We start from the raw sequence: 6,940 nt of genomic DNA on the forward strand, positions 1-6,940 counted from the left end.
GTGTGTATATGGGATTTTGTTTTGTTTTTGAACCTCACTTCATTTAATGATTAAACAGTAATAAAAGTTAAGAACATAGAAATGGCCATACTGGGTCAGACCAAAGGTCCATCTAGCCCAGTATCCTGTCTCCTGACAATGGCTAGTGCCAGGTGCCCCAGAGGGAATGAACAGAACAGGCAATCGTCAAGTAATCCATCCCTGTTGCCCATTCCCAGCTTCTGGCAAACGGAGGCTAGGGCAGGGGTGGGCAAATTTTTTGGCCTGAGGAAATTGTATGGCGGGCCATGAATGCTCACAAAATGGGGGGGGGGGGGGGGGGGCGGGGCGGGGGGGGGGGGTGGGGATGCGGGAGGGGGCTCCGGCTGGAGGTACGGCCTCTGGGCAGGGGCCAGGGATGAGAGGCTGGGGGCGGAGCAGAGGGGTTCATCGTATGGGAGGGAGCTCCGGGTTGAGGCAGGGGGTTGATGTGTGGGAGGGGGTATGGGCTCTGGGCTGGGGGTGCGGGTTCCAGGGTGGGGCCAGAAATGAGGGGTTCAGGGTGCGAGAGGGGGCTCTGGGCTGGGGCAGGGGATGAGGGGTTTGGGGTGCAGGAGGGTGCTCCGGGCTGGGACAGAGGGGTTCAGAGGGCGGGACGGAGGACAGGGGGTTGGGGCATGGGAGGGGAGCTTGACAACCGAATTAAAAGGTCTGATGGGCCGGACACGGCCCATGGACTGTAGTTTGCCCACCCCGGGCTAGGGACACCATCCTTGCCCATCCTGGCTAATAGCCGTTGATGGACCTGTGACATCCTGGTACCCCTTATTCACCACTGTCATATAATTAGGATATGTTTTGCACAAAATATGCCTTGTGAGGTATCATTCTGAAAGTCTTGATCTGCTAGACATTAATATCTTGTTGGATTGTATGTGCTATCATCGTATGTGAAGTTATGAAGTTTGGCTGTGTATGTGTTACTGAAACATGTTGTGAGGTTGAAAACACCCACATGCAGCCTTTCAGGCACAACAGTAAAAAGGCCAAACAATGTTAATGGCTTATTGAGGAAATGCACACAAGCACAAGGATTACCCCAGGTCCTGGGTACAATAGAAACCGCTCAGAGATAGCACTACACAATGGGAACTGTTTGACCCAGGTTGCAGCAAAAGAGCTTTCCAGCAAGTGGAAGAAGATATAAAAGGGGGAAATGACATCATGATGTCACCTCACGAGGGGTCTCCTCACTCTCCCTGTAGCGGGGCAGTCACCCCGCTCCGGCTAAGAGGGGTTAAAAGCAGCCCTAGAGAGGGCCGCAGCTGAGGAAAAGGCTAGGCTGATTGGGAAGGCAGCCACGCCCCAATCAGACACAGAGTCTCTCTTTAGCTGTGGAGAGAGACGGGCCTGGCTGCTGGGAGCTGAGCAGGGTACCTAGAGTGGAGCAGGGCTGGGGGAAGGCCAGAGGAGCTGGGGAGCTCCAGCCTGGAAAACCCCCAGGCTGCAGGCCTTGCTAAAGGCCGGGAAGGGTACTGGGGTCGCAGAGGTGCAGTCCAGGGTAGGCGGAGGCAGCAGGTCCAACCCCCCCTTGCCAGTGATGAGTGGTTCACAAACTGCAGTCCGCCCCAGTGAGCGGGGGCTCGATGGTGACTGGCAGTAGCACTGAGGCGAGGTGGGGGTAGAGGGTTGGGGGTTCCCCTGGGTGGGGAGACCCAATGTGTGGCGACACTGCCAGGGGCAGCACCCCAAGGCAAAGGGGCACCGGGGTCTGGGAGAGACGCAGGGGCTAGCGGCAGGCGAGACACCAGCCTGCAGAGGGCGCTCTGGGCTGGAAGAGTTAATTCCCTGGACGACCAGCAGGAGGCGCCGTACCACACTCCCTACAACAACACACCTGGAAACACCTGAGGAACAAAGACTGAACTGGGGGAAGTGATCGTCCCAGGCTAAAGGGATTTCTAGCCTGTGTACGAAAACCTGGGAAACCCAAGCTGCAAAGTAAAGGCAGCTTGTGCCTTAAAATCTGCCAGTCTCACTCAGGATGAGAATTTGCTAATTCGTATCCTACTTATAATCACTTAAAATCTATCCTTTTGTAGTTAATAAACTTATTTTATGTTTTAATCCAAACCAGTGTGCCTTTGATTAAGGTGGTCTGGGGAAAATCTCAGCTTGGTTACCACAAGTGTGCATGGTCCTCTTCACATTGAGGGAGAGGTGGACCAGATGTTAAACCCATATACTGGCCAGATTTCACCAGGGCAGGACGGTACTGCTCTGGGGTCTTAGGCTGGGAGGCTGGTGGTTAGAGAGCCTGCATGTAACTGCAGCTGGGTGTGTCCCGACCTGTGTGAATGCTGGTGAAAGTGCAAGCTTGGGGGGCGTTGCAACTTGCTTTCTCAACAGTGTGAGAGGGAACCCAGGCTGGTGAGTCAGAGGGCTCAGTGGTACCCCAGTTCCAGGTGGCACCCTGGGAGGAACCCGTCACAGGACCTATCCTCCATGAACTTATCTAGTTCCTTTTTGAACCCTGTTATACTCTTTGCCTTCACAACATCCTCTGGCAAGGAGTTCCACAGGCTGACTGTGCATTGTGTGAAGAAATACTTCCTTTTGTTTAAAACCTGCTGCCTATTAGTTTCATTTGGTGACCCCTAGTTCTTGTGTTATGAGAAGGAGTAAATAACACTTCCTTATTTACTTTCTCCACACCAGTCATGATTTTATAGACACCTCTCATATCCCCCCTTTGTTGTCTCTTTTCCAAACTGAAAAGTCCCAGTCTTATTAATCTCTCCTCACACGGAAGCCGTTCCATACCCCTAATCATTTTTGTTGGCCTTTTTTGAACCTTTTCCAATTCCAGTATATCTTTTTTGAGATGGGGCGCCCACATTTGCTCGCAGTATTCAAGATGTGGGTGTACCATGGATTTATGTAGAGGCAATATGATATTTTCTGTCTTATTAGCTATCCCTTTCCTAATGGTTCCCTACATCCTGTTCGCTTTTTTGACTGCCGCTGCACATTGAGTGGATGTTTTCAGAGACCTATCCACAATGACTCCAAGATCTCTTTCTTGAGTGGTCACAGCTAATTTAGACCCCATCATTTTGTACGTATATGGTGCTTTATACAGCACCTTTCATGAGACGATCTCAACATACTCCCTAAATGCTAATGATGCAAATCCTTTGTGAGACACACACTACTGTCCCATTATACTGATAAGGAAACTGAAGCCTAGAGTGGTTACAACCACATTTTCAATGGTGGCCCATTGTGCGCCTCAATTTTTGTGTGTTCAGCTTACAAGCTTTGGGGTTTGCTTTTCCAGAAGTGCTTAGCACCTGCAGCTGCCAGTGAAGTCATTTGGGAGAGGAGGTTGCTCAGCAACTCTGAAAATCAGGCCCAACGTGTGTCTAGTTGAGTACCTGAAAGTGGAGGCCCACAAAATTCGTGGACACTTCTGAAAATGTTGGCTTCGGTCACTTGCCCCAAGTCACACAGTTAGGGGGGCCCGCGCCAAAGTCCACTGAAGTCAATGAGAATCTTTCCATTAACTTCAATGGGATTTGGATTGAGTCCTGAGTCCCTGACAGAATAGAAAGTGAACCCAAGACTACTGGTTTGCACTCCTGGTCTTTAGCCACTAGCAAATGTTCCCCTCCATCTCTAAAGACATTTGCTTCCTCCGAAATAGCAAAACCTTTTATCTGACCAGCTCAGTTTACTCTGAGCCATGCTGGATAAAGCAAAAACGACTTAATATTAATATTTTTCAGTTTCCTCTTAATGTGGGTACAGTTTTCTCTCTCTCTCTCTCTCTCTTTTTTTTTTTTTAACCAAAATGGGCAAATAACCAGGGGAGGTCCCAGTTCTAGCGTTCTAGACCAAGTGACCTCGCATGCAAGGGCCTCATGGGGAGAAGTGGAGGTCTCAAAGCCCATCACTAGGACCTCCAGCTTTTGAACATACCCAGTGAACCACTCACTCCTTTATTTGCCTTTCCCCCCCCCCTTTTTCTGAGAGACCCTTTCCTGGTGTCTGTTGTCCTGTGGAAGAGTCGATTGCTGTGGTTAGAGGAAGAACGGTCTTTTGGTCAGGGCACATGACAGGGTTGTAGGGCTGGTTCTTCCACAGACTTGCTGCGTGACCTTTGACAGGTCACCCACCACTTTCAAACGTACGTCTTTTCACCCCTCTGCAGAGCTCTGCCATGCTCGCTAGAGGGGGGAAGTGCAGCTGATTTGCCGTCTTTGTCTTAAAAAAATCCCTCTTGGTTTGAACTCCGCTTTCCTTTAGGCAAATTGCATTGCTATAATCTCTGATGGGGTAATCTACGGGGTGTGTGAGTTCAAAAGTAAAACCACACCCAAAATAGGAAGGAGAAGAAGCACCCAAAGAAAAGAAGCACTTGCGGGCCGTGAAGAGTGGGAGGTGATGAAGCCCTTTCTGATTCAGAGCACCGTTTCCAGCCCATATGTTGTTTCATTATGTGCTCTCTGCATATATGACGAATGAACCGCTATTGCTAATGTTAGTCAGTGGTTGTGGTGGTAGGGGCCGATTCTACTGCTATGGAAGTCACAGGCAATCCTCTTATTTAGGTTCTTTAATGGGACTGGGATCAGGCCCTGAAAAAGAAAGCATGAAATAAAACCCACACTAATTAACTCCTAGAAGATGCCTTTAAACCCCTGCTCTGTGTTACCTTAGGGATGGGAGCTACCAGCAGTATTGTAACGAGAACTTGCAGACTGTCTGAAAATGCATCACTGTGGAGCGAGAGAAGGAAAACAACAGGGAAAGAGAGATGTAGAGGACTTTGGACGCTGCTTAGGATTTTGTGACGGAAAGAGCTCCGAAGTTGCTGAGTGTCCCTGGCAGGAGGCACACAGCCATAGACACAAAGTTAGCGGCTGGGTAGGTCTCTGTAGTGATGTGGCTCCAAAAAATCATGTGAAAAGGAGGAAACAAGTCCAGAGTAGGCTAGAAATTTGGGACAAGTGGAGCAAACCTTAACATGTGAAGAAGATAAAAATGCACTAACTTCTGCAGCGAAAACGACAAATGTAGTTTATGGTGCCATAAAAATCGTTTTCCATTTAGCAAAGACCAGCTGTAAAATATCCCATAAAGCTAAAGGTTGCCCTGATGCTTGGAGTTGCATTCTAATTGTCCTTCCTATTCTTCTCTGAGTGTTTTAATTAACCTTTTGCACCCAGATCCTCCTCTTAATCCTCATCTTTAGCTGCGCTTGTACAGAATTATGATCCTTAGTACATCGCACAACTAAAAAGTAGAGGTTTCAAGTTAGCTTTTATAGCCAGGCAAGAAGTGAATCTTTTTGTCACACATCTCTTGCTTTTCTTAAGTCTAACTTTTCTGACATAAAGGAGGAAAATAAAATTCTTTGTGACGATTTTCAAAGGACAACTCAACGTTAATGAAAATATTAGCTGATCTGTGAAATAAAAATAGTTGAGTCCAGTGAAGATAGGGACAAGATTACTGAGTCCAGTAAATGTAAATGGTTAAACTATTCACATTTTAGAGGACTTTCTTCAACGCCGACTAGCTAAGGAGTGAATCGATTCTGAATTTCAGTTTCAGATACTAACGGTCAGCAATAACTTCAAGGGCAAATCCTGGCCCATGGTCACAGATCATCGATAAAGATGCATTAAGTTAAAGGATTCAAAGCATTGTCAATTTGTGCTTATAAATCAGCGGTCGGTCACACAAGTCTATTTTCAAAATGTTGTGCAAGGGTTTACACGTGGAACAAAATTTCAAAGGGAATGAAAATCTAGACATGCAGCGTGGAGTGATTAGATCTGAAATTGTAAACAAGTGGGAAAGTGGGTGGAGCTTCAAATCTGGGCAGGCTTCCTAGTAATAAGAACAATAAGAGGATTTTGCTCTTATACAGAGTCTTCATTTGAGAAGTCCAAGGGGATATTGTTTTGCAGCTACAGTAGGTGCACAGACTCCCTAATACGAAAGTCTTGAATAGTCTCGGCTGGTTTTGTGGTTTATGAATTCTTTGATTTGTTCCTTCTTTCTGCTACTAACCATTTCCCCGACAGCTTAAAAATCTGTCTTTTTGACACCAACCGACAGACTTAAGGGAGTCTCCTTCTGCTTAATATGTTTCATGGTCGCTGTTACTGAATGGAGCTCATAGACTTTAAGAATTAGCTCCTGCATGTTAATTCAGATTAGTCAAGAATGAGCTTGTGGGGCCTGGCTACACTGCAGCGGGAAGTGAGCCTCTCAGCTTGGCTAGACAGAATTGTGCTAGGGGGGCTTGAGCTCGTGTGTGAAGGGTTCAAACTAGCATGAACCGTTGGGCTCTCTACCCTACACGGCCAGATTCACTTGGGAGTCCAAGCCGCAATATCCACGCTGGTATTTTTAGCATGCTAGCTCAAGCCGCACTAGTGCGAGTTTTTCTATCTGGGGGCTTGCTCCCAGCTGCCGTGTAGACGCACCCATAGCCGTCTAAAAAATCTGTCCTGAAAAACAGGCCATTGTGATTTCAAATTGCTTCAGCCCCAACCATGCCCTGTTATGCCATGCATTCAGTCAGTTAATATGATCATCAGCTAATAGCCAAATTAATTATTGTTAGGAATATAATTGTTGTTTATTACAATGAAAAAACGCTACCAAGCTTCCAATTTCATGTGTATAACAATGTTAAGATGTATCACTGATGAAAGGTAAATAAGTGTCTGATGACACCAAGATTCTTCGTTAGGCCCACTGTCCATTGGCCTAGTTCTTGGACCAGTTCTATATTGGCCTTGGCCCCAGCATATTGTAGAGCAGCCTTGAGGCTGCTCTAAATTATGTCAGCTGCTAATAGTCTTCAAAGGACTAGACACCACCTTTGAAGAATAGCAGTTGTAGGAAGGAGTGGGTGCCGAGCAAAGGATGACTGGTCCAGATA

The sequence above is a fragment of the Terrapene carolina genome, unplaced genomic scaffold (genome assembly GCF_002925995.2).
Source record: "Terrapene carolina triunguis isolate 2854851 unplaced genomic scaffold, T_m_triunguis-2.0 Scaffold189, whole genome shotgun sequence".
NCBI classification, from domain to species: domain Eukaryota; kingdom Metazoa; phylum Chordata; order Testudines; family Emydidae; genus Terrapene; species Terrapene triunguis.